The sequence below is a fragment of the Somniosus microcephalus genome, chromosome 12, assembly GCF_052327205.1.
Source record: "Somniosus microcephalus isolate GS21.2 chromosome 12, FLI_Smic_1.0, whole genome shotgun sequence".
NCBI classification, from domain to species: domain Eukaryota; kingdom Metazoa; phylum Chordata; class Chondrichthyes; order Squaliformes; family Somniosidae; genus Somniosus; species Somniosus microcephalus.
Genome location: NC_140998.1, coordinates 76,401,886 through 76,420,925, shown reverse-complemented (window position 1 = coordinate 76,420,925; position 19,040 = coordinate 76,401,886).

The window sequence follows — 19,040 nt, the reverse complement described above, 5'->3', positions numbered from 1 at the left end:
TCATACATCCTCCAACCACAGTGCACCAGTAACGTAGGTGGTAGATACTGAGTCCAATGGCAGGGATGCCAATCAAGCGGATTATTTGTCCGTCTGTCCTGGTTGGTGTCGCGTTTCTTGAGTGTTGTTGTAGCTGCATCATCCAGGTGAATGATGAGTATTCCATCACATTCCTAACTTGAGCCTTGTAGATGGTGCAGAGGCTTTGAGGATTCAGGAGGTGGACCACTTTTCAAAGAGTACCCAGCCTCTGCCCTGCTCTTGTAGCCAAGTTGTTGATATTTCTGGTTCAGTTAAGCTTCTGGTCAATAGCAGGGGCTTGGTGATAGTGGATGTGTTTAAGATCAGGAGACATGGTTGGGCCTCTTCTCGTGGAGATCTTTATTGTTGGGTACTTATGTGGCGCAAGTGTCAATTGCCATGTTTACTTTCACCTGTCCCCTGGCATTCAGCCCGTCTCCACACCTAGTTCAAGGCTGTCATGAAATCTGGAGCCAAGTGGTTCTGGCCAAATTTGAACGGAGCATCAGCAAATAGGTTATTGGTGAGTAGGTGTTGCTGATGGTACTATTGATAATGAATTCCATCATTTTACTGATGATTGGGAGGAGTCTAGTAGGGCATTGTGGCCAGGGTAGATTTGTACTGCTTTTTGTGGCTAGGACATACTTGGGCAATTGTCCACATTGTCAAGTCGATGCCAGTATAGCTGCAATAGAATAGCTGGGCTGGACAATGGCATCGATGATGGTGGGGCTTCAAAACTCCTCACTGTGAGGACTGAGACCTTGTCTTTACAAGGACTGTGCAGTGGTCACTCCTACCACTGCTATCACGGAGAGACCTGTCTGCAAAAGCAGGTCAATAAGGAAGGGGTCAAGTAGGTTGCTGCTCCATGTTGGTTCGCTCACCACTTGATGCAGGTCCAGTCTGGCAACTAGGTCCTCTACGTGGTACTATTGAGGATATTGAAGATCCTCCCTCAGAGTTGTTCTGTGCTTTTGCATTTCTCAGTGTTTCTTCCAGGTAATATTCAACATGGAAGAGTATTAATTCAGCAGTTGAGAGGGGGCAGTAGGTGGTAATAAGCAGAAGGTTTCTTTACAACAATATGACTTTTACGGATACCAGATTTTAAAAAAAATTCCAGATTTTTTCAACAATTCAAATTATCAAATTGCCATGGTGGGCTTTGAACTCATATTCTCTAGATTGTTAGTTCAGTAACACAACCATTACACTATCTGCAATTGCCAAATTGATTCTTTCTTCTAGCCTGCATTTTATGGTGTTTTTTGTGGCATTGTGGGTCCTTTTAATTACGCTAAGACATCCTTAATTACACTAATGAATAAGTTCATTTTAATAAGTACAGAGATGAGAGCATTCCATCCCCCATACAGCACCATATTCTGTCTGATCATAACTCCTTAATGTCTGGAGAATGTGACTCAATTAGGAACAAAAGTAAGCCGCAGCCTACTGAGGGAAATGCAAGTTACAATAATCCACCATAATAGTCTGAAAAGATGCCGTGTTGAATTTTAGTCTATATAAAGGAAACAAGGTGTAGATATGTGGAATTAGATTTTCATTTTAACACTGTGGAGAAGAAACACTAGAAGGGGTAATGGCAGTTTTAAACAGTAGAAAAGACTTGCCTGGATTGCCTTGCTATATGACGCTTTAAAAGGTAGCTAATTTTATCGCATCCTAAATCCAAACAGTGCTGGAACAGCAATTTACGTCAGAACCAAGATGATTCACTCAGGGGTTCCAGATTTGCTGCTGATACATTCACATATCATTTAGCATCACTCAACTATATTTGTCTTGACACAAAAATATTTTTGCTAATGTACGGCTATATTCTACTTCAGGTTTATTCATTAAAAGCAAAAAAGGCTTGACTTATATCAACACCAAAAGGAAAAAATCTCATGTATAAAATAGAGATTAAAATTCTCATTCTGATCATTGACCTGAAGACCTTGGCCTCCACGTGCCCCTTACAACATCATGAGTATTAAATATTGACCAAGGAAGACATTGCTAAGAAGCAAACCTGACATCATGGCATTTTGATTCAATGTCAAAATGCTTTAAAGGGAACACTTGTCACTTCAAATTAAATTCAATAGAACTCACTTAAGATCAACTCTGATGGGGTCAAATGCTACGCAAGATTAAATATTTGCCAAGTATAAAACCATTTTCATTCATCACAGCATGAAATATCACAATATGAATTCTGCATGAATGATCTTAATTTAAGATCACCTTAAGAACATAAGAAATAGAAGAAATAGGAGCAGGAGTAGGCCATTTGGCCCTTCGAACCTGCTCCGCCATTCAATGAGATCATGGCTGATCTTCTGCCTCAACTCCATTCACCGGCCCTATCGCCATATCCCTTGATGCCCTTACTAGTCAGAAATCTATCGACTTCTGTTTTGAATATACCCAATGACTGAGCCTCCACAGCCCTCTGGAATAGAGAATTCCAAAGATTCACCACCCTCTGTGTGAAGAAATTTCTTCTCATCTCAGTCCTGAATGGCCTACCCTTTATCTTGAGGCTGTGGCCCCTGGTTCTAGACTCCCCAGCTAAGGGAAACATTCTCCCAGCATCCATCCTATCAAACCCTGTAATAATTTTGTATGCTTCAATGAGATCCCCTCTCATTCTTCTGAATTCAAGAGAATACAGGCCTAGTTTACTCATACGACAGTCCCGCCATCCCAGGAATCAATCTCGTGAACCTTCGTTGCACTCCCTCTATGGCAAGTATATCCTTCCTTAGGTAAGGAGACCAAAATTGTGCACAGTATTCCAGGTGTGATCTCACCAAGGCCCTATATAATTGGAGTAAGACTTCTTTACTCCTGTACTCAAATCCTCTTGTAATGAAGGCCAGCATACCATTTGCCTTCCTAATGAGTCGGCAGGAATCGCGGAGCGGCGGCAGTTCAAAAGGCTCCCAGAGACCCAGGTAGGCCTCAGTGCGGAGCGAGAGTCGGCGGGAATCGCGGAGCGGCGGAAGTTCAAAAGGCTCCCAAAGGCCAGGTAGGCCTCAGTGCGGAGCGAGAGTCGGCGGGAATCGCAGAGCGTCAGCTGTATAAAAGGCTCCCAGAGACCAGGTAGGCCTCAGTGCGGAGCGAGAGTCGGCGGGAATCGCGGAGCGGCGGCAGTTCAAAAGGCTCCCAGAGACCCAGGTAGGCCTCAGTGCGGAGCGAGAGTCGGCGGGAATCGCAGAGCGTCAGCTGTATAAAAGGCTCCCAGAGACCAGGTAGGCGTACTAATCTCCGAACTCAGAACTCGGAGGGAAGGAGAGAAGTAAAAAGTAATCAAAGTGTGACGTCACCAGAAAGCAGGTAAGTGATTGGTTGGTGAGTATTTCTCTCTTTTTTAAACTTAAACTCTGTGGTTTATAGTTTCTAAAGTCTCTGTGGTGTAGCGGGGATTGTTTGTAAACCAGGGCCCTTAAATATACCATTTAACTGTAGTGTAATTGGTGGGATTGATTTGATTTAATTTAATTGCAATTAATTAAGGGGTAAGTCATGGCAGGACAGCTCGGTGCCGTGGTATGCTCCTCCTGCGCTATGTGGGAACTCAGGGACACTTCCTGTGTCCCTGACAACCATGTGTGCAGGAAGTGTGTTCAGTTGCAGCTACTGGCAGACCGCATTGCGGTGCTGGAGCAGCGATTGGATACATAGTGGACCATTCGCGATGCTGAGGACGTCGTGAATAGCACATTTAATCAGTTGGTCACACCACAGGTAAAGGTGGCACAGGCAGAAAGGGAGCAGTTGACCAACAGGCAGCGTAGTAGGCACAGGCAGGTAGTGCAGGGGTCCCCTGTGGCCAACCCCCTCTCAAACAGATATACCACTTTGGATACTGATGGGGGGGATGGCTTACCAGGGGAAGGCAGCAGCAGCCAACTTCCTGGCACCAGGGGTGGCTCTGCTGCACAGGACGGGAGGAAAAAGAGGGGTAGAGCTATGGTAATAGGGGATTCTATTGTAAGGGGGATAGGCGTTTCTGTGGCCGCAAACGAGACTCCAGGATGGTGTGTTGCCTCTGTGATGCAAGGGTCAAGGATGTCTCAGAGCAGCTGCAGAACATCTTGGCAGGGGAGGGTGAACAGCCAGTTGTCGTGGTGCATATAGGTACCAACGATATAGGTAAAAAATGGGATGAGGTCCTAAAAGCTGAATATATGGAGTTAGGAGGTAAATTAAAAAATAGGACCTCAAAGGTAGTAATCTCAGGATTGCTACCAGTGCCACATGCTAGTCAGAGTAGAAATAGAAGAATATTTCAGATGAATGCATGGCTTGAGGAATGGTGCCGGGGGAGGGATTCAAATTCCTGGGACATTGGAACCAGTTCTGGGGGAGGTGGGACCAGTTCAAACTGGACTATTTGCACCTGGGCAGGGCCGGGACCGATGTCCTAGGGGGGGTGTTTGCTAGTGCTCTGGGGGAGGGTTTAAATTAAAATGGCAGGGGGTTGGGAACCTGAGCAGGGGGTTGGGAACCTGAGCAGGGGGACTCTGTGTATCACGAGGTATTCACACCAATTAGATTAATTAATTCAGATGTAGTCCGTGGCCAGGGTCAGGATGGCGTGACTAGAAGTGAGGCAGGTACGGGGATCCAGGATGTAGTGTTGGAGGAGCCGCAGCCCTTGCACTTGTCCAACAGGTTCGAGGCTCTTACTCCCTGTGAGGATGGGAACAGGGACTGCGGGGAGGATGAGCAACCTGGCCACAGCACCGTGGAGCAGGGGGCCATTCAAGTGGGGGGAGTTAAAAGAAATGTTGTAGTGGTAGGGGATAGTATCATTAGGGGGATTGATAGAGTTCCTTGCAGCCGAGAGCGAGAGTCCCGAAGGCTGTGTTGCCTGCCCAGTGCCAGGGTTAAGGACATCTCCTCTGGACTGGAGAGAAACTTGGAGTGGGAGGGGGAGGATCCAGTTGTCGTGGTCCATGTTGGTACCAACGACATAGATAGGACAAGGAAGGAGGTTCTGCTGAGGGAGTTTGAGCAGCTAGGGGCCAAATTAAAAAGCAGAACTACAAGGGTACTAATCTCTGGATTATTACCTGAGCCACGAGCGAATTTGGCTAGGACAAATAAAATTAGAGAGTTAAATGCGTGGCTCAAAGACTGGTGTGGGAGAAATGGGTTTTGCTTCCTGGGACACTGGCACCAGTGCTGGGGCAGGAGGGAGCTGTTCCGTTGGGACGGGCTTCACTTGGCCAGTGCTGGGACTAGAGTCCTGGCGGATCATATAACTAGGGCTGTAGAGAGGGCTTTAAACTAACCAGTGGGGGGGAGGTTCCTAGAGAGCAAATAATAAAAATGACAACAGAGAAGGTCATAGACTTAGGTAGCAGTGGGGAAATTAAAAACCAGAGCATGTCAGGAAGGGGCAGAAGGTATGGAGTAAAAGGTAAAGTAATAAAAAGGGCAAAAGCAGGAACTAAGTGTCACAAAACATCTTTGAAAGTTCTCCATCTGAATGCACGTAGCATTCGTAACAAAATAGACGAGTTAATGGCACAAATATCTACATATGGGTATGATCTTGTGGCCATTACAGAAACATGGCTGCAGGGTGACAATGCCTGGGAATTAAACATACCAGGTTATTTAACGATCAGGAAGGACAGGCAGGAAGGAAGGGGAGGTGGGGTGGCTATGTTAATAAAGGAAGGAATAACTGTAATACAGAGAAATGATATTGGGTCAAAAGATTAGGGTAATGAAACAGTTTGGGTGGAGGTAAGGAATAATAAGGGGAAAAAAACACTAGTGGGCGTAGTCTATAGGCCTCCGAACAGTGGCAACTCTGTTGGACGGAGTACCAATCAGGAAATAGTTGAGGCTTGTAATAAGGGAACATCTATAATTATGGGGGATTTTAACTATCATATTAATTGGACAAATCAAATTGGGCAGGGCTGCCTTGAGGATGAGTTCATTGAGTGTATTAGGGATGGGTTTCTTGAGCAGTATGTAACTGAACCGACCAGGGGGCAAGCAACCTTAGATCTGGTCCTGTGTAACGAGACAGGATTAATTAAAAATGTCCCAGTAAAGGATCCCCTTGGAATGAGTGACCATAACATGGTTGAATTCCATATTCAATTAGAGGGTGAGAAGGTTGGATGTCAAACAAGCGTACTAAGCTTGAATAAAGGAGACTATGAAGGTATGAGAGCGGAATTGAGTAGAGTGGATTGGGAAAATAGATTAAAGGGTAAGACGATACATGATCAGTGGTGTACATTTAAGGAGCTACTTTACAACTTCCAAAAAAAATATATTCCACCGAGAAGAAAAGGGTGTAAAAGAAAAGACAGCCATCCGTGGCTAAGTAAAGAAATTAAGGATAGTATTCGACTAAAAACAAGGGCATATAAGGTAGCCAAATCTAGCAGGAGCAGAGGATTGGTAAAACTTTAAAAGACAGCAAAAAATAACAAAAAGATTGATTAAGAAAGGGAAGATAGATTATGAAAGTAAATTAGCAAAAAATATAAAAACAGATAGTAAGAGTTTTTATAGTTATATAAAAAGAAAAAGGGTGGCTAAAGTAAATGTTGGTCCCTTAGAGGATGAGACCGGGAAATTAGTGGTGGGAAATATGGAGATGGCAAAAACACAATGAATATTTTGTATCAGTCTGTACAGTAGAAGACACTAAGAATATCCCAACACTGGATAAACAGGGGGCTAAAGGGGGGGAGGAGCTAAACACGATCAAAATCACTAAGGAAGTGGTACTCGGTAAAATAATGGGACTCAAGGCGGATAAATCACCTGGACCTGATGGCTTACATCCTAGGGTCTTGAGGGAAGTGGCAGTAGGGATTGTGGATGCATTGGTAATAATTTTCCAAAACTCCCTGGACTCGGCAAAGGTCCCGGCAGACTGGAAAACTGCTAATGTAACACCCTTATTTAAAAAGGGCAGTAGACAGAAGGCTGGAAACTATAGACCGGTTAGCCTAACATCTGTGGTAGGTAAAATTTTGGAGTCCATTATTAAGGAGACAGTAACAGGACATTTGGATAATCATAATTTAATAGGACAAAGTCAGCATGGTTTTATGAAGGGGAAGTCATGTTTGACAAATTTGCTGGACTTCTTTGAGCAAGTAACATATAGGGTGGATAAAGGGGAACCAGTGGACGTAGTGTATTTAGACTTCCAAAAGGCATTTGACAAGGTGCCACACAAAAGATTATTGCTTAAGATAAAAAATCACAGGATTGGGGGTAATATTCTGGCATGGATAGAGGATTGGCTATCTAACAGAAGGCAGAGAGTTGGGATAATTGGTTCATTCTCAGACTGGCAATCAGTAACTAGTGGTGTTCCACAGGGGTCAGTGCTGGGTCCCCAACTCTTTACAATCTATATTAACGATTTGGCGGAGGGGACCGAGTGTAACATATCAAAGTTTGCAGATGATACTAAGATGGGAGGGAAAGTAGTGAGTGAGGAGGACATAAAAAACCTGCAAGGGGACATAGACAGGCTAAGTAAGTGGACAGAGATTTGGCAGATGGAATACAATACTGGAAAGTGTGAGGTTATGCACTTTGGCAGGAAAAATCGTAGAGCAAGTTATTATCTTAATGGCAAGAAACTGGAAAGTACTGAAGTACAAAGGGATCTGGGGGTCCTGGTGCACGAAACTCAAAAGGTTAGTATGCAGGTGCAGCAAGTGATTAAGAAGGCCAATGGAATGTTGCCTTTCATTGCTAGGGAGATAGAATATACAAATAGGGAGGTATTGCTTCAGTTGTACAAGGTATTGGTGAGACCGCACCTGGAATACTGCGTACAGTTTTGGTGTCCATACTTAAGAAAGGACATACTTGCTCTCGAGTCAGTACAAAGAAGGTTCACTCGGTTAATCCCGGGGATGAGGGGATGGACATATGAGGAGAGGTTGAGTAGATTGGGACTCTACTCATTGGAGTTCAGAAGAATGAGAGGCGATCTTATTGAAACATATAAGATTGTGAAGGGGTTGGATCGGGTGGATGCGGGGAGGATGTTCCCGATGATGGGTGAAACTAGAACTAGGGGGCATAGTCTTAGAATAAGGGGCTGCTCTTTCAAAACTGAGATGAGGAGGAACTACTTCACTCAGAGGGTGGTAGGTCCATGGAATATGCTGCCCCAAAAAGCTGTAGAAGCTACATCATTACATAAATTTAAAACAGAAATAGAGTTTCCTAGAAGTAAAGGGAATTAAGGGTTACGGGGGGCGGGCAGGAATTTGGACATGAGACTAGGTTCGGATCGGTCATGGCCCTGTGGGTAGCGGAGCGGGCCCAGGGGCCGTGTAGCCTGATCCTGCTCCTATTTCGTGTGTCTAATTCTGTTAGATTCAGGAGATGGTTCTATGATAGTGGATTGGCGGTTAGGATCAGATCAGCCATGATCTTATTGAATGGCGGAGCAGGCTCGAGGGGCCGATTGGCCTACTCCTGCTCCTATTTCTTATGTTCTTATGAAACAAGGATAAAAGCAAAAGATAGGAAGGAGAAAAACAAAAGTGGCAGTCAGAGAAATCAATGGTTTAAATCAAACATGGCCACAGTAAATAATGATTCTAATAGGTCAAAGAGCGTTAAAAAAAAAGCCTGAAGGCTTTGTGTCTTAATGCGAGGAGCATTTGTAAAAAGGTGGATGAATTAGCTGCGCAAATAGAGGTAAACGAATATGATTTGATTGGGATTACGGAAACATGGCTCCAGGGTGGCCAAGGCTGGGAACTCAACATCCAGGGGTATTCAATATTCAGGAAAGATAGGCAAAAAGGAAAGGGAGGTGGGGTAGCATTACTGGTTAAAGAAGGTATTAACACAATTGTAAGGAAGGATATTAGCTCTGATGATGTGGAATCTGTATGGGTAGAACGGAGAAATACCAAGGGGCAGAAAACGTTAGTGGGAGTGGTATATAGACCTCCAAACAGTAATGCAGAGGTTGGGGATGGCATTAAAAGGAAAATTAGAGAAGCGTGCAAAAAGGGCACAGCAGTCATCATGGGTGACTTTAATCTACATATAGATTGGGCTAACCAAATTAGTAACAATACTGTGGAGGAGGAATTCCTGGAGTGTTTACGGGATGGTTTCCTGGACCAATATGTCGAGGAACCAACCAGAGATCAGGCCATCTTAGACTGGTTATTATGTAATGAGAAAGGATTCATTAGCAATCTTGTTGTACGAGGCCCATTGGGTCGGAGCGATCATAATATGATCGAATTCTTCATTAAGATGGAGAATGAAGTAGTTGACTCAGAGACTAGGGTCCTGAATTTAAATAAAGGAAACTACGATGGTCTGAGGCACGAATTGGGTAGGATTGATTGGGGAATGTCACTCAAAGGGTTAACGGTGGATAGGCAATGGCAAACATTCAAAGACTGCATGGATGAACTACAGAATTTGTTCATCCCAGTTTGGCATAAAAATAAAACAAAAAAGGTGACTCAACCGTGGCTAACAAGGGAAATTAGGGATAGCATAAGATCCAAGGAGAGAACATATAAATTGGCCAAAAAAAGCAGTAATCCTGAGGATTGGGAGCAGTTTAGGATTCAACACAGGAGGACAAAGGGATTAATTAAGAAAGGGAAAATAGAATATGAGAGTAAGCTTTCAGGGAACATAAAAACTGACTGTAAAAGCTTTTATAGATATGTGAAGAGAAAAAGATTGGTGAAGTCAAGCGTAGGTCCCTTGCAGTCAGAATCAGGGGAATTTATAATGGGGAACAAAGAAATGGCTGACCAATTAAATACATATTTTGGTTCTGTCTTCACAAAGGAGGACACAAATAACCTCCCGGAAATGTCGGGGAACATAGGGTCTGATGAAAGGGAAGAACTGAAAGAAATCAGTATTTGTAGGGAAATGGTGTTCGGGAAATTGATGGGATTGAAGGCCGATAAAGCCCCAGGGCCTGATAATCTACATCCTAGGGTACTTAAGGAAATGGCCCTAGAAATAGTAGATGCATTGCTGGTCATCTTCCAACATTCGATGGAATCTGGAACAGTATCCATGGATTGGAGGGTAGCTAATGTTACCCCACTGTTCAAAAAAGGTGGTAGAGAGAAAACGGGGAATTACAGACCGGTAAGCCTGACATCAGTAGTGGGGAAAATGCTAGAGTCCATTATAAAAGATGTAATAGCAGAGCACTTGGAAAACAGTGACAAGATCGGACAAAGTCAACATGGATTTACAGAAGGTAAATCGTGCTTGACTAATCTACTGGAATTTTTTGAGGATGTAACTAGTAAAATAGATAAGGGAGAACCAGTGGATGTGGTGTATTTGGACTTTCAGAAGGCTTTCGATAAGGTCCCACATAAGAGATTAGTGTGTAAAGTTAAGGCACATGGGATTGGGGGCAAGGTATTGACTTGGATAGAGAACTGGTTGGCAGATAGAAAGCAAAGAGTTGGAATAAACGGGTCTTTTTCCGAGTGGCAGGCAGTGACTAGTGGGGTACCGCAGGGATCGGTCCTTGGACCCCAGCTATTCACAATATATATTAATGATCTAGACAAGTGAACTAGATGTAATATCTCCAAATTTGCAGACGACACAAAGCTGGGTGGGCGTGTGTGCTGTGAGGAGGATGCCGAGAAACTCCAGGATGATTTGGACAGGTTGGGTGATTGGGCAGAAGCATGGCAGATGCAATATAACGTGGATAAATGTGAGGTTATCCACTTTGGTGTCAAAAACAGGAAGGCAGATTATTATCTGAATGGCAATAGATTGGGAGAAGGGGAAGTGCAACGAGACCTGGGTGTCCTTGTGCACCAGTCACTGAAGGTAAGCATGCAAGTGCAGCAGGCGGTTAAGAAGGCAAATGGTATGTTGGCCTTCATAGCGAGAGGATTCGAGTACAGGAGCAAGGATGTCTTGCTGCAGTTGTACAGGGCCTTGGTGAGACCACATCTTGAGTATTGTGTGCAGTTTTGGTCGCCTTATCTTAGGAAGGATATTCTTGCCATGGAAGGAGTTCAGCGAAGATTCACCAGGCTGATACCTGGGATGGCAGGAATGACGTATGAGGAGAGATTGGGTCGATTGGGCTTGTACTCGCTGGAGTTTAGAAGAATGAAAGAGGATCTCATTGAAACTTATAAAATTCTGGCAGGACTGGACAGACTAGATGCAGGGAGGATGTTCCCGATGGTCGGGGAGTCCAGAACCAGGGGTCACAGTCTAAGGATAAGGGGTAGGCCTTTTAGGACAGAAATGAGGAGGAATTTCTTCACCCAGAGAGTGGTGAACCTGTGGAATTCTCTACCACAGAAGGCAGTAGAGGCCAATTCATTAAATATATTCAAGAAGGAGTTGGATATATTTTTTAAGGCTAAAGGGATCAAGGGGTATGGGGAGAAAGCAGGGACCGGGTACTGAACTTTGATGATCAGCCATGATCGCATTGAATGGTGGAGCAGGCTAGAGGGGCCGAATGGCCTACTCCTGCTCCTATCTTCTATGTTTCTATGTTTGTTTAAGATCTTAAAAGAATTCCTCGCTGTCCTTCCCAACCCAAAATACTTTTTCATAATATTAGTGTCTTGAGATGAAGTCTTTAAGATAGTGACTTCATTTTTTTTTTAATGGTACTGTATTAATAGCAGTTAATAAAGTGACACATACTCCAATGATGCCTGCAACAATGAAAAAGCTTCCCCAATGTTACCACAAATGGGGGCTGTAGACTGCAGAGGCACAGCTTTCAGTTGCTCCACATCTTCAGAGACTGACCTACAAGCCTGTACAGGTGTGATGTTCCTCAAACATCCTTTTTAGGGCGAGTACCCATAAAAAGGGAATCCCACAACTCTGAAGCCATGCACACTCTACCCTTCTATCTTCACTGGGAAGGTGGCACATCCTTACCTAGCTCCCACTTCTCTGGCTCTCTCATGCTCATATCTTCACTGACACTAGCTACACTTTCATGGGTACTGTGCGCAAGTTTCTCCTGTAACAAGATTGAATGATTTAGGTAAAAGCTAGCATTTGCTGGATGTCTCCCAGGTGGGATCAGACAGCTGATGTAATAGATCTGCTGGTTTAAACTTGTAAAAGTGGAGGAAGGGGTTTAAAACCTCTGCATGGAAGTAATTCCTGTTAGGGTAGATGGCAACACATACTGCAGGAAACTCTCGTAAACGGCACCTAAATATCCGGAATTCTCTATTAACCGGCAAAATTCATACTCCGAAAACAACACCTCAATAACCGGAAATGTTGCCGAGTCCGAGTCTCCCGCGGTGGCTGAGTTAGTCAGTGGGGGTCGTTTTCCAAACTGCCACTACTCGGCTTCTTGGCGCTGTCGGAAGTCCGAACACCTCAAAACCCCTGTAACAGGAGTCTGACTCTCCCGCGCTGCCGGGGTAGTCTCTTCCGATCCGCCATTTTTCTGTGTGTCCACTGTGCTGCCGGTAGTCTCTTCCGATTAAAGAGTTATGGATTACCCTCAACTGGCAGTACTGTACTTAATCAAGCATCTTCCACCATCCATTTAACACAACATTCTGTAGATGAGTACCCAATTACTGTATACTGCACATTTCTTGATTTTTTTTATTTTTGTTTGTTAAAAATAGCCTCGGTAGATAACCCTCGCCGTCATCCGGAATTTTTAATCAACTGGCACCATCCCGGTCCCGTCGGTGCCGGATACCAAAGAGTTTCCTGTAGTGAGTTAGTGATCCCCTTCACCACAGTGCAGTGTGAAGGGTTACTTGTACAGCTATTAATTTTAGGTGAACTGTGTGTTCGTGCCCAAGGAAGAAAAGGGACAGTGCCGGACTGTTACCTTACCTCCTCAGGTCATGGAAATCTTTCCAGTACTGATCACTCAGTTCTGGGACTAAGGGAGGTGGCACACTGCCACCAGCCTCCATATGGCATGCGAGAAATATTTCTGCAGTTTCCATCCATAAGTACCCGGCAGCCTTTCTCTCCTATGCTGCATTTCAGCCAGGACCCTCTGCAGGTCAGTTTTATTGATATTTTGGGATTATTTTCTGCCACGGAATGCCCTGCTCCTTCTTCTCTGGGAGCCTCTGTCTGTTCCTCTAATTGAAGACATTCTTTAAAAGTGCCACAAAAACTCACGAGCCATCAATTGCAGCTACTGACTGAACTCACAGTGCCAAACACTCTTCTGCTTAACTGCTGCTGCAATCTTCAGCCATTCTTGGCTTTTTAAAAAGCTACACTCCTAATTTCCAAGTCCCCTCCCCAGTGCACTACAATGTTGCACAGGAGTTGTGAGATATTCTATACACATAAGGCAATGGGTCTTGAAAGAAACCTGGGTTAATAATTGAAGGTACATAAGTTGTGTGCGGTGCCTGCAGGAAAAACAAATCGGTTTTTAGATTATTTTGCTAGGTCCTGTAAGTACAAAATGAAGAACACTGTACTTATGCCAGGAAATATTTATTCATTGGCCTGTGGAACAGATTGCCCAAGACATGGTGAAAATGGTAGATTCTTTTAAAAAGACAAGTTCCTGAGAGAAGTGGGGATTTCCAGCTACTGGGGACAAGTTGTGATTGTGATGAGGCATTGGCAACTGCAGTCCCCTCGACCTTGCTTGATTCCCTTAGGGAGTCAGAGGGGAATTTCCTAGTTTTTCCTGAATTTGCAACAGGTTTTATTCTGTTTTTTTACCTGTCTCAGGAGATAGAATGGTTAGCGGGTGTTTGAATGGTGACTAGATAGGGTGAGCTTGTTGGATTTTCTTGCTCTTCATTTGAAATGCTTGTACATATCTTAGGGAGAACATTTATGCTTCCAAGGTTGTCATGTATTTAAATAAAATACATTTGTTTCATAATGATGTTAAGTGGCTGAGGGAATAATTAAATATAATAGAAACTACTGAACTAAAATAATGATTATCCCATTCCTGTGCAGCTATCATGTCAATAACGTCATTTACTGTACTCAAACGGAATTGAAACCAAATACCCATGGGTCAAGCCAGGTACCTCCAGTTGTAAAGCTTCCAGTTTTACTCAGAGCATAATTCAAATCCCATGCATTGTAATTAAATCAACCTTAATGGGCACGGTCAGCATAGTTCATTCTAGGGGTGGGAGAGTAAGGAAAGTATGGCCATTGTGTTGCCAGCCAATCACCGAGGTGTACTGACAGTAGCCATGGAGAATTTAATGACCCCAGCTTTCCAGCTGCAGAAGGAAGCACATTAAGTGGAAACAGTGAGGGTCTTTAACGTTATTTAAAAAATACATAGCCATAGAATTCCACCGGTATATAAGTGCTGTGTAAGGATTTATTGGGCAGATTCGCCCTGACCTTCAAATAGTAAAGTCCTGTTAAAGTTACTCTTGTAGTCTGTGTATTAATTCGCCATATAAGCCACAGACTTTACATTTACCATAGTAAAATGTCCCATGGCCCTTTACAAGAGTGTAATCAGACAAATATTAACACCGAGCCAAAGAAGAAACAGGAGAGGTGACCAAAAGCTTGAGTGAAAAGGTAGGCTTTAAGGTGGGTCTTAAGGGAGGAGAGATGGAGAGGGACTTTCGGAGCCAAGGGACTAGACGGCTGAAGGCACGGTCACCAATGGTGGGGCAAAGGGATTTCACAAGAGGCCAGAGCTGGAGGAACGCAGGGTTCACCGAGGGTCGTAGCACTGGAGGAGGTTAGAGATAGGGAGTGGTGAGGCCATTAAGGGATTTGAACACAAGGTTGAGAATTTTAAAAAATCAAGGCGTTGGTGGGCTGGGAACCAATGTAGGTCAGTGAGCACAGGGATGATGGGTGAACAGGACTTGGTGCGAGTTAGGTTATAGGCGAGTTTTAGAAGAGTTTTGGATGAGTTCAAGTTTATGGAGGGTGGAAGATGGGAGGCTGGCCAGGAAGCACTGGAGTGGAGTCTGGAGGTAACAAAAGCACGTGTGAGGGTTTCAGCAGCAGGTGGATTAAGGCAGGGATTGAGCCGGGCTATATTAGAGGTGGAAGCGTGCAGTCTTTATGACGGACAGGATATGGGATCGGAAGCTCAACTCGGCCAAATAGGATCGCATGCTTCCAGTCTGGTTGAGCCTGAGACATAGAAACATAGAAGATAGGAGCAGGAGTAGGCCATTCAGCCCCTCGAGCCTGCTCCGTCATTCAATGAGATCATGGCTGATCATCCAAATTCAGTACCCTGTTCCTGCCTTCTCTCCATATCCCTTGATCCCTTTAGCCTTAAGAAATATATCCAACTCCTTCTTGAATATATTTAGTGAATTGGCCTCTACTGCCTTCTTTGGTAGAGAATTCCACAGGTTCACCACCCTCTGGGTGAAGAAATTCCTCCTCATCACAGTCCTAAATGGCTTACCCCTTATCCTTAGACTGTGACCCCTGGTTCTGGACTCCCCGACCATCGGGAACATCCTTCCAGCATCTAGTCTGTCTAGTTCTGTTAGAATTTTATAAGTTTCGATGAGATCCCCTCTCATTCTTCTAAACTCCAGCGAGTACAGGCCCAATCGAACCAATCTCTCCTCATACGTCATTCCTGCCATCCCAGGTATCAGCCTGGTGAATCTTCGCTGCACTCCTTCCATGGCAAGAACATCCTTCCTCAGATAAGGCGACCAAAACTGCACACAATACTCAAGATGTGGTCTCACCAAGGCCCTGTACAACTGCAGCAAGACATCCTTGTTCTTGTACTCAAACCCTCTCGCTACAAAGGCCAACATACCATTTGCCTTCTTAACCGCCTGCTGCACCTGCATGCTTACTTTCAGCGACTGGTGCACAAGGACGCCCAGGCCTCGTTGCACTTCCCCTTCTCCCAGTGACCAGGGAGGGGGATGGAATTGGTGGCTAGGGAGTGGAGTTTGTATTGGGGGCCAAAGACAAGCAGAATAAATACTTAGTTGTTTTACTTATTTTTCTGCCTTCCTCTCCTGAAGGCAATGACACAGAGCATTCTCTGGTACAAGACTTGACAGTAAATGTTGGCATGATGTTCAATCACAGCTGAGCCAAATCCTGTCTGCATCCAGAGGCCACACATGAGCACTTCCAGCAGAGGTCACTGAGTAGCAATCAGGAGCAGTAACTTTTGCAAATCTTCCACTTAACAGAGGTGAAAAGGCAAATTATAGCATTCTTACACCACCTTACTTGAGATCTGCTAATTCACCACAGCCCCGGGATCAAACCGGAGATCCTCTAGTTCTGTATGTTCCAGCTAGTCAGTGGACAAACTCACTGAGTCATCAGAAGAACCTGGAACAGTGTTTTTAAATATTCCACTCAAACCTTTAACCATGATAAACTATGAGCAACACAAATATCTAGATGACAATCTCATACTACATCCCCCACCTTAACAGTTCACTAGGCTGAAAATGTTCAATACAGTTTATAAAATACACAACGTTAATAAATATTGAACAATATAAAAAAAGTTCAGGTTTGTCTCCACTCCACAAATCTGGTTGGCAATGAAAACAGCATAATTTTAAGTGAAAGCTGTCAAGTCATGTGCATACCATAGTGGTTAAGATAATAACATTTATTAAAGGACACATATTTCTATTTACTAAAGATGCAAAACATTGTTTAAAACCTCTCCCCAATTCTAGTCAAGTTCTAATATTTGTAATGAGAATTCCTAATCAGATACAAGAAAATCTGCGGATAATGCAACACTCCAGTGCCCTCTAGAGGATCCTTGTACACATTGCTTCAAGACACAATGGTCCAGAAATTCGGGTCTCCACGGGTGAGTACGAGCTGGGTACTCACCCGTAGGCCCAACGGAAGTGCCGATTTCGTGCATGCACTGCGCATGCGCGGGAAACCGGAACTTCCGTTCCCTTAAAGGAAGGGGTTCAGAGGTCGAACGCGTATGCCGGAGAGACAGCGCGTGCGCATAGAACTTACGTTTTTTTTGCAGGTTTCTCCGGGAGGGTAAGTCTCCAGGAGTTACACATGTAAAAAGCAGGCACAAGGCCTGCTTTTAACAAGGTAAGTGGTGAATTAATTAAAATTAAAACATTTTTTCCACAGGTTTATTATTTTTAAATACTTTAAAGAAAGGCAAGTTAATTTTTAGCCCTGTTAGAAAATGTAATTCATTTTTTCAAAAATTTAAATTATTGTTTAAAAGTTATTTTATGTAATTTAGAGTTATTTTAAAAATGTGATTTTTTAAAATTTATTTGAAGTTTTAGTGATGTTCTGGGGCTTATAGTATTTATAGTTTTGACAGCTCTTCCTGTCAATTTTATGAATGGGCATTCCCTGCTACCATTGGCTCTCCATGGCCCACGTGATCCCAGGGGACGCATCGAACTAACTGCACCCCTGGGATATGCAAGCACTGCGCGCCAGCAGTTGGAGCAGGCCCAGGATCGGAATCCCACGCGGGCCCACAGCTCAACGGCCAGCACGCTAGGTAAGTGCAGGTTTGCACCCACGGGAAGCCTCCAACCCGAATTTCTGGCCCACATTACTAAGCAAAGTGTTTCCAAAAAGCTGGAAATAAGAATCGGTGCTTACAATGGAGAGAGTAAATTTTTAATAATTTCTTATATGCAATCAACAGAAATCAGTAACTAGTGAGACAGCAATTTATGTGTACTTCCTCCAATTTTGTATACTGTATCTGAAGCTAATGGTGCGGTGTCCTGTACCTTTGGGAGACCAAACACAGCTTAGGTGATCACTTTCCAACCACCTCCGCCCTGTCGGCAAGTAAATAAAACACCTTTCGCTTGCCACTTCAATTCCACATACCACTCCCAATCGAACTTCTCTGTCCTCGGCCTCAAATCAATTGTTGCTTTGAAGCTCAACACAAGCTGAAGAAATGGCACCTCATCTTTCCATTACAGACTTTGCAGCCCTCTGGCCTTAATATTGATTTTAATAATTTCAGATCATAACTCCCATTGTATTTTCAGCAGAAGATACTCGGTGTCAACCTTTTTTTCCTCAGGCTCCTGGAATGGTGGAGCATGTTCTGCTTTGCCAGTTTTGCCTGCTCCATTTCTGCCTGTCTGGCCTCCCATCACTTCAGCTATTCACACACGTCTCATAAATGTATTTCATTTCGCCGATTATGCGTCCTACTGTCATAGGTTAATAGCCCTTCAGCAATTTAAACCTCTTGGATAGAGAATTGGTTGGTAGACAGGAAGCAAAGAGTTGGAATAAACGGGTCTTTTTCCGAGTGGCAGGCAATGACTAGTGGGGTACCGCAGGGATCGGTCCTAGGACCCCAGGTATTCACAATATATATTAATGATCTAGACGAAGGAACTAGATGTAATATCTCCAAGTTTGCAGATGACACAAAGCTGGGTGGGCGTGTGTGCTGTGAGGAAGATGCCGAGAAACTGCAGTCCTTAGGGCTTATACTCGCTGGAGTTTAGAAGAATGAGAGGGGATCTCATTGAAACTTATGAAATTCTAACAGGACTAGCTGCAGGAAGGATGTTGCCGCTGATAGGAGAGTCCAGAACCAGGGGTCACAGTCTAAGGATAAGGGGTGAGCCATTTCGGACTGTGATGAGGATGAATTTCTTCACCCAGAGAGGGCAGTTGAGGCCAATTCATTAAATATATTCAAGAAGGAGTTAGATATATTTCTTAAGGCTAAAGGGATCAAGGGGTATGAGGAAAGCAGGGACAGGGTACTGAATTTGGATGATCAACCATGATCTCATTGAATGGCAGAGCAGGCTCGAGGGGCCGAATGGCCTACTCCTGCTCCTATCTTCTATGTTTCCCATTTAGGTACCTTACAGGCCATTCTACTACCTCTCGTGTATGCTTACGTGTGCATTTCTCTCTTCTCCCATCTTCTGTTCCTTTTTAAAATGCTGTTCATCTGTAATTTCTTCCAATTCTGATGAAAGATCTATACCTGAAACATTAAGGTCAGTTCTCTCCAGATGCTGATGGAC